This window comes from Oncorhynchus masou, chromosome 33 (assembly GCF_036934945.1).
Source record: "Oncorhynchus masou masou isolate Uvic2021 chromosome 33, UVic_Omas_1.1, whole genome shotgun sequence".
In the NCBI taxonomy this organism is placed as follows: Eukaryota; Metazoa; Chordata; class Actinopteri; order Salmoniformes; family Salmonidae; genus Oncorhynchus; species Oncorhynchus masou.
The window spans coordinates 28,630,086-28,638,851 of NC_088244.1; positions in this window are offsets into that span (position 1 = coordinate 28,630,086).

Sequence of the window (8,766 nt, forward strand, 5' to 3'; positions counted from 1 at the left end):
TAAAGGAGATGTTGTGTTGACAGGATTAAAACCCACAATAACTCCCCCTGTTTGTATCTGCAACTCAGGGAATGTGGATGTAGGTAACACCACTAATTGCCTGTCTTACACAGGCCTAAAAACGGATAGTAGTTTTTAAAAACGGATAGTAGTTTTGATGTACTGGATGGGCAACAACTGATAACAAGAGGAAATATGTCAAACATAGGCTAAGGCATGGGGACACCTCCTGGTCATCTCTGGATCTGTGGTGGTAATGGCTAAATCCCCCCCCCCCTTGGGATGGAAAGGGTGTTATTATCTGGGGGAAACTGAGCTGACAGTAGCAACATTACTTCCTTCTGAGCTGCTGAATAGTTATTTGCAAATTAGTTTCAGATGGAATGGCAGAGCTAAAAGAGCAGTGGCTCAAAATAATGAAGCTTGTGGACATGTGCCGTCTCAGGTAGAGATGCAGCCCTAGTAATCTTTCCAGGTGCAGGAGTTGTAGTAAAGGGTAAGGGGATTAACAATTTGACATACTCCATGCAGGCCCTTACTAATTTGACCGTACAGGGTTTTATTCAGTTGTCACTAGATGTGCAGAAATTGAAGGCAGTAGTGACCAGAGACAAAGGGTGGTGCCCGCAGGGCCCTTGGAATAGACAATGAGGATTACTGTGTCATGTTGCTTACTGACTCCTCTGACAACACTATTATTAATGACCTGGCTAAATTAGGTTGTACTCTGGGAAAAACTGACAACACCATCTTTGACCAAATTGGCCACTGGTGGGTAAGGTGATGATGTTCCTGTCTGCCATGATTGTTCCACTTCTGGTAGGACTACTGTGCTTTGCTGTTTCTTTCTGTATAATAAAGTGCCTTGCTAAAAAAAAGCCTGTGTAAACCCTTCCAGAATAGAGGAAGGCATGGGAGCACCTTTTGGATGGATGTGGGTATGCATTTATAAGGGGTATCTCACTTTACCTCCTGGATGGGGGGGGGTGTTGTTATTTTGGGAGAACAGAAATGTACATGTTAAGAATTCCAGTCACCGATCTTTTCAATGAGACAGGTAAAACCAACTCTAGGGACCTGAAGCGCCCCAAATTACTCATCCCAGACAATCAGGGTGCCTATGGTCATGTCCTACACCCGGGTGAGATTTTTGGTATCCTGGGGTGTGGCTGTCCTTGGGAAGTGGGTAAACAATTCAACCTACTCTTTACAAGCCTTTATGAATTTAACGATCTGAAGATTTATCCAACTCTCATCAGATGTCCAAAATCTGAAAGCAGTCGTCAGCCACCATGAGTTGGCTTGAGATGATCTTTTGGCGAAGGAAGGAGGACACTGTAATGTACTAGGTATTATTGATCCTGAAAATTGTGTTATTCTCCTCCTTGACTCCTTTGAGAATATGACTGCGATATTTGACAAGAATGATGATCTTAGTAAAACTCTCAAAATCTGAAAAATCTGTTTTTGACAAAATTGGTGACTGGTTTAATGCTACATTTGAAAATGTAATGGGGAAAGTTATGTTGACTTTGTTTTCATTGTTTACTCCTATACTTGTAGGAGGTTTGGTGATTTTGGTTACTGTTTATATTTGTAAGTAATTGACTGTAACTGCTCTTGAACATGCTGTGGAGTGATGGTGTTGGTGGAAGCTGATGCAAATCGTGCTGAAGGTGGGACTGGTGCATTTCTGGTTTCTCTTAATCCCATTGTATATTCAACTCGTGTGGTTCTTCCTAGGATTCAGGATGAATGGGAGTATAGACAGACTCACCCCACCCCCACCAGCATTCCAGGAACCTCAGAAGTTGTTTCTCCCTTTAGCAGGCCATCCCTGGGATCAAATGGATCCGGGGGATTTGCTAAATCTGTTTGATTTCAGAGGAGAATATTATGATTGAAGGTGTGAGACTCTGGTTGAGTCTCAAAGGGGGGAATGATGGGGTCAAATTGGGATAATGATAGGGGCTGCACCAAATGTTTGAAGTATTATAATAATTGATTATGTTTATGTTGTATTAATAGAAGGGGAAGGGCTATAAGACCCCTTCCCCACTACATTTATAGGGTCCTCGACGACAGATGTCACGTTTGTCATACGAATGAGACCAAGGTGCAGTGTGGAATGCGTACATTCTTCTTTATTTAAGAATGAAACTGAACAAACAAACAAAATGACTAATGAACCGTGAAGCTAATATGCGTAGTGCAGACAAGCGACAAAAACATAGAACAAGAACCCACAAACACAAAAGGGAAAATGGCCACCTAAATATAATCCCCAATCAGAGACAACGATAAACAGCTGCCTCTGATTGGGAACCATATCAGGCCACCATAGACATAAATACCTAGACCTACAAAAACCCTAGACAATATAAAAACTAGCATACCCACCCTCGTCACACCCTAAACTAACCAAAATATAAAGAAAACAGAGATATTAAAGGTCAGAGCATGACAACAGATTAACATTATATATACATTATAAGGTTTAAAATAGTTTCACAGTTATTTTCTATTCTCTGCCTCTTATAAAGAAACAGTCTGTGAGAAAACTCAAAGATAAACACAGAACCCTGCAGGGGAAAGAGATAAAAGACTATTCAGACATACCTCTAAAAATCTACTTGGGGAGTGGATATTTACTGCTGAGCCCTTAGAAAACACTGGAACTATTGTATCTCTCTTGCAAGTTTGTATAGCTGTGTATGCATGGGCTTGGTCTGATGAGTAGAAGGTAATGACGTATGCAGTGACATCACTAGGGCTGGACTTCGGGCTTAATAAAATAACTTGGGACTTTTCCTATTTTGCAGAACTCAGGAGATACATCAGTTGTATGTGTGATGTTTGATCTTTGACTTCTGTCTACAGCTGTATTTTGATAAAAAAAATTGTTATGATTTATAAGTGCACATTTCGAGTGTTCCTTATTTGTTAAGTAAATAAAACGGAGCACAGAAAAACAGAACCAGCACTATCTACCACACGAGTTTGGACAAATTACCATTATTCTGGTCTATGTGCAATAAGGAAGCTGCTGACAGGATCACAGACTGTTTCATTGCTGCGCTTTCATGATCAACTGACCAGCCAGTATTTGTGCTTGGGGATTTTAATACTCTCTCCCTCTCCGCACACCTCCCAACTCTGCAACAGTACGTCACCTGTCCAACTCGCATCCTGGATCAGTGTTATGTGAACGTAGAGGACACATATAAGGCAGTGCAGAGCACCCATGGGGAAATCAGACCATAACGTTATCCATCTCCTCCGGAGATACAGGCACCAGGTGAAACGTGAAAAAACCTGTAGAAAAATCCATTCAGGTTTGGACAGTAGGGAGGAGGGAGGAGCTCAAGGATTGCTTTGATGTCACAGACTGCGAGGTGTTCTTTGACTCATGCAGAGATCCCCATGAGTTGACAGACAGCATTGCATCATACATCCAGTTCTTTGAGGATACTGTCATTAATACAACAACTGCCGAGTATTTCCCAACAACCCTGGGTGTCTCAAGACTTGAAAATATGCCTCAATGAAAGGAAGTTTGCATTCCTGAAAGGAGATACTGATGCTGTAAAGGAGAATGAAAATGAATTCAGGTCAAAAATATGGAATTCAAAAAAGGACTTCAAGGATAAAGTGGAGCAGAGGTTCTGTACAGAAAATCCAAGACAAACATGGGAAAGGCTTAATGCATTGATGGGAAGAGAAAGGAAAAGAGAGAACAATAATATGGCAGACTGTTCATCCTTTGTAAATGACCTAAACTGTTTTATGGAAGATTTGATACTGTTGATTTAAAGACGAATGTAAACCAGTATGTGAGAGTATCCCCGAATGCTCTCCTGTCCAGACAACAGAGAACGAGGTGGACTCATGCTTGTCAAATATTAAGCCACACAAAGCACCGGGCCCAGACGGACTACGGGGCAAAGTACTGAAGGTTTGTGCCAACCAGCTCAAGGGAGTTCTCACACGACTGTCTCAACTCCTGCTGAGCACCTGTACAGTGCCAAAATCCTGGAAGGTGTTGGCCATTGTACCAGTGCCTAAGAAATCCCCAAATGACCTTCGACCTGCGGTCCTCACACCCCTTTGGCCAAATGCATGGAAAGGGTTGTTAGTAAGCACCTTACCCTTTCCATAGCAGATCAACTGGACTCATTACAGTTTGCCTATGAGGCACAGAGGGGGACTGAGCATGCTATCCGGACCTTGGTGAACATGGTGGCTCGTCACCTTTAACATGCAAAATCATATCCACACATTTTATTTATTGATTTTAGTTCAGCTTTCAATACAATGCAAATACACATACTGCTGAAACGACTACTGGACCTGAATGTCAACAGAGGTCTCACAGGTTGGATCAAGCACTTTTTATCTGATAGCCCACAGAGGGTCCTCATGAATGGGGCCCTTTCTGATGAACTGACTCTGTACACAGGGGCTCCCCAGGGGTGTGTCCTTTCACCGTTGTTATTCTCTATCTACACTAACAAGATGAAGATCCGAGGAAACAATGTGAGCCTTTTTAATTACGTGGATGACATGGCTCTGGTAGGACTCTTTTTTAAAGATGCTACGTCAGATGGGGACAGCTATTTTAAATAGACCAACAACCTTCAAGAATTATGTCGGTCAAGTGCCTTCCACATGAATTTGGAAAAGACAAAGGAGCTGATCATCAATGGCAACAACTTACCAATGTCCAAACCACTCTCTCTGAACGACCAATCAGTGGTGGTTGAGTGTTTTAAATACCTAGGGACACAAATTGATAACAAGCTGAGTTTTACAGAGACTGCAGAGAGTTTTTTAAAGCAAGCCAACGCCTGTTCTTAATCAGGAAATTAAAGGGGTTTGGGGTCATCCAGGATGTTCTGGACAGGGTGTACAGCAACTTGGTGGAGAGCATCCTCACGTTCAATATGACAGTCTGACAGTACAGTAATCTGAGCGTGAGGTAAACACAGCCAGCATAGTAATTGGTCGACCACAGGCATTCTGAGCATTCTGTTCCACAAGGCAACCATAAAGAAGGCACTGGCTGTCGTTGGTGACCCCTCCCACCCTCTACACCCTCAGTTCGAGAGGCTTCCCTCTGGCCGGAGCTTCAGAATGCTCATGGACAAGAAGAACGTATTCAAACATGAATTATTTCCTTGTGCTGTTGGACTACTAAATGCAAAGTAAATCGTAGCGGTATATATACTTATCTATCTAGTGCAGTTGAGACAGTGATCGGTTGTGAGTGAATGTATTAATGTTGTTGTTAGTGTTGTTAGTGTATATTGTTAGTGTATGCAACATGATGGACTGACTGGTTTAAATGTGTATGATGTGAGAATGTACTGTATGTGTAATGTGATTCTTTTAATGAAGGTGATGCCAAAGAAAAATGTCCATCCTGGATGGACAATAAAGTTTTATTCTATTCTATTCTATTCTATAGCTTACCATAGCTATTGAGCTACTGTACATCGTTGCTTTGTACTTTGAGAGGTAATACTTTTCTGGTGAATTAAAATGTCAAGCAGTTCAGTAGTTTACTTAATTCAGAAAATAGCATATTCCTGCGATCATCCTTTACACTAAGCAAAATCCTATTTAACTGTTTTCATCCCGTCCTATGGTGAAATGATTAGCGTCCTATGGTGAAATGATCCAGCGATCCGAGTTCAAATCTCAATAGGACCTTGTCCTTTTGAGACACACAGAGTGCTGATATCACTGTGCAAAAATTCTAAAAGCTAACACTGTGTGACTGTGGATCAAACGGCATTAATTCATTCCTGCATAGGTTTGCAAAACTACTGGTGTGGCGATACTGATGGTTTCTCTGCACTGATGGCTTCTACTGTTGTGGCTAGATGTAGTACAGCATTTCAGCTAAGCTTAAACCTTTTCCTAATTATCCTAACCTGCTACTTTAATTATCCTAAGGCTAGTGCTATCCATGATCCTTGGGATGCCACTACCCTAAACCCTAACCTTAACCCCTACCGTTACCCTAAACCTAACCCTTACTTGAACCATTTTACATTTCAACTTCAATGGGGTAGTGTCTGAGTTGGGAAGTCCCAAGTATACTGGATAGCAAGGATCATTCTCCTAACCAGCTGCTACATTAAAGGTAGACTCAGCCAAATTACGTTGCTGCAAGCAGCACCACAGATAATAGCAGTACCACAGCTGATAGCCATATTCGAGAGCATCAAAACTGTGATGTATCATGGGTAAATTGTGGCTGACTGACTGAACTACAAATAATAATAATTTGTTATTTATGATACAAGGTGATTTGTAGATCAGTCAGTCGGCAGTTGACCTGCACTGTCGGAGGCAATGTCGAACAAGCCCATTGCGAGGAGCAAGATGCAAGTCTTCGCTCCCACTATGGTAGGTACAGGACCAAAACAGTGAAGTTTAGGCTTGTGCTTCACAGCTCTTAGTTGTGGTAATTGACCCACTATGCTGTTTACTTCTCACCTACGTCACAGATGGAACAAGTAGCCTGATGTGTCACCGGATTTATAAATCTGAAGCATCCGGTTGGAATTTCCTCTCTCCACCAAATATGGCAAGGATATGAAGCCCAGTGGCTGGCTGTGTGATAGTAGGGAGCGAGATGGAGCCAGGCAGGCATTCTGCTGATTTTCTGGTAGAAGAAAAGCCCATTCTCAATACAGTTTTCTGTTCCCAAAACTATAACATTTTATGAACAGAGTGCACTAAGTTTTGTAGACTTGACCATTTGCCAGTTTCAAAACAATGGTGTCGTTTGCAAATGAGTGCAAGGGAGAATTTTTAGTGATTGCTCACAAACACTTTACAGAGAAGGCGTTCCCTAACGCCAATAGGCTCTCACTAGCTTGTGCTGAGCTCTGCCCACCTCCTTGCTTGTTACACCCATTATGTTTAATTTGCTCCCATAGAAAACAGATACATTCTCGGTTTAGTTATAAATATATTTGTCACAGAGCTGAGTCTATCTTTTAATTCTCCATCTAGCCACAATGTAGAAGAAGTCAGTATTTCAAAGTTAGAGGAATTCAGTCAGTAAATGGTAACTTTGGTAATTACAAAAACAATGTTTTACTTTTTTTATATATTGTGTCTGTGTCCATATTATCCATGAGTTTCTAGACCATATGGATCAGGAGAAAATAGCCAAACTAATTCAAAAAGCATCTGAACAATTAACTCTGCAACTCAACCAACTATTCACTTTTTTCCAACACTGCCACCAGTTTTGTGCCAAAACATTTACAATAGACATTGACATAGTAAAATAAATAAAAGTGCATATAAATATAAAGGAGTTTTCATGCTGAAATCCTTTTATTAAACCAATGGTATTTGCTAAGTTGAAGTGTTATATTTAGGATAATGTTTTACAGCTTTGTAATTCATATATAATTCATTCATATATATATATATAGGCAGTTGAATTCGGAAGTTTACATACAGTACATTTAAACTCAGTTTTCACAATTTCTGACATTTAATCCTAGTAAAAATTCCCTGTTTTAGGTCAGTTAGGATCACCACTTTATTTTAAGAATGTGAAATGTCAGAATAATAGTAGAGAGAGTTATTTATTTCAGCTTTTATTTCTTTCATCACATTCCCAGTGGGTCAGAAGTTTACATACACTCAATTAGTATTTGGTAGCATTGCCTTTAAATTGTTTAACTTTGGTCAAACGTTTTGGGGAGCCTTCCACAAGCTTCCCACAATAAGTTGGGTGAATATTGGCCCATTCCCCCGACAGAGCTGGTGTAACAGAGTCAGGTTTGTAGGACTTCTTGCTCGCACACGCTTTTTGAGTTCTGCCCACAAATTTTCTATAGGATTGAGGTCAGGGCTTTGTGATGGCCACTCCAATACCGTGAATTTGTTGTCCTTAAGCCATTTTGCCACAACTTTGGAAGTATGCTTGGGGTCATTGTCCATTTGGAAGACCCATTTTCGACCAAGCTTTAACTTCCTGACTGATGTCTTGAGATGTTGCTTCAATATATCCACATAGTTTTACTCCTCATGATGCCATCTATTTTGTGAAGTGCTCCAGTCCCTCCTGTAGCAAAGCATCCCCACAACATGATGCTGTCTCCCCCGTGCTTCATGGTTGGGATGGTTTTCTTTGGCTTGCAAGCTTCCCCCTTTTTCCTCCAAACATAACGATATTCATTACGGCCAAACAGCTATATTTTTATTTCATCAGACCAGAGGACATTTCTCCAAAGTACGATCTTTGTCCCCATGTGCAGTTGCAAACCGTTGTCTGGCTTTTTTTATGGCAGTTTTGGAGCAGTGGCTTTTTCCTTGCTGAGCGGCCTTTCAGGTTGTGTTGATATAGGACTAGTTTTACTGTGGATATAGATACTTTTGTACCTGTTTCCTCCAGCATCTTCACAAGGTCACTTGCTGTTGTTTTGGGATTGATTTGCATTTTTCGCACCAAAGTACGTTGATCTCTTCCTGAGCGGTAGGATGGCTGCATGGTCCCATTGTGTTTATACTTGCGTACTATTGTTTGTACAGATGAACGTGGTAACTTCAGGCGTTTGGAAATTGATCCCAAGGATGAACCAGACTTGTGGAGGTCTAAAATTTTTTTCTGAGTTCTTGGCTGATTTCTTTTGATTTTCCCATGATGTCAAGCAAAGAGGCACTGGGTTTGAAGGTAGGCCTTGAAATACATACATACACCTCCAATTGTCTCAAATGATGTCAATTAGCCTATCA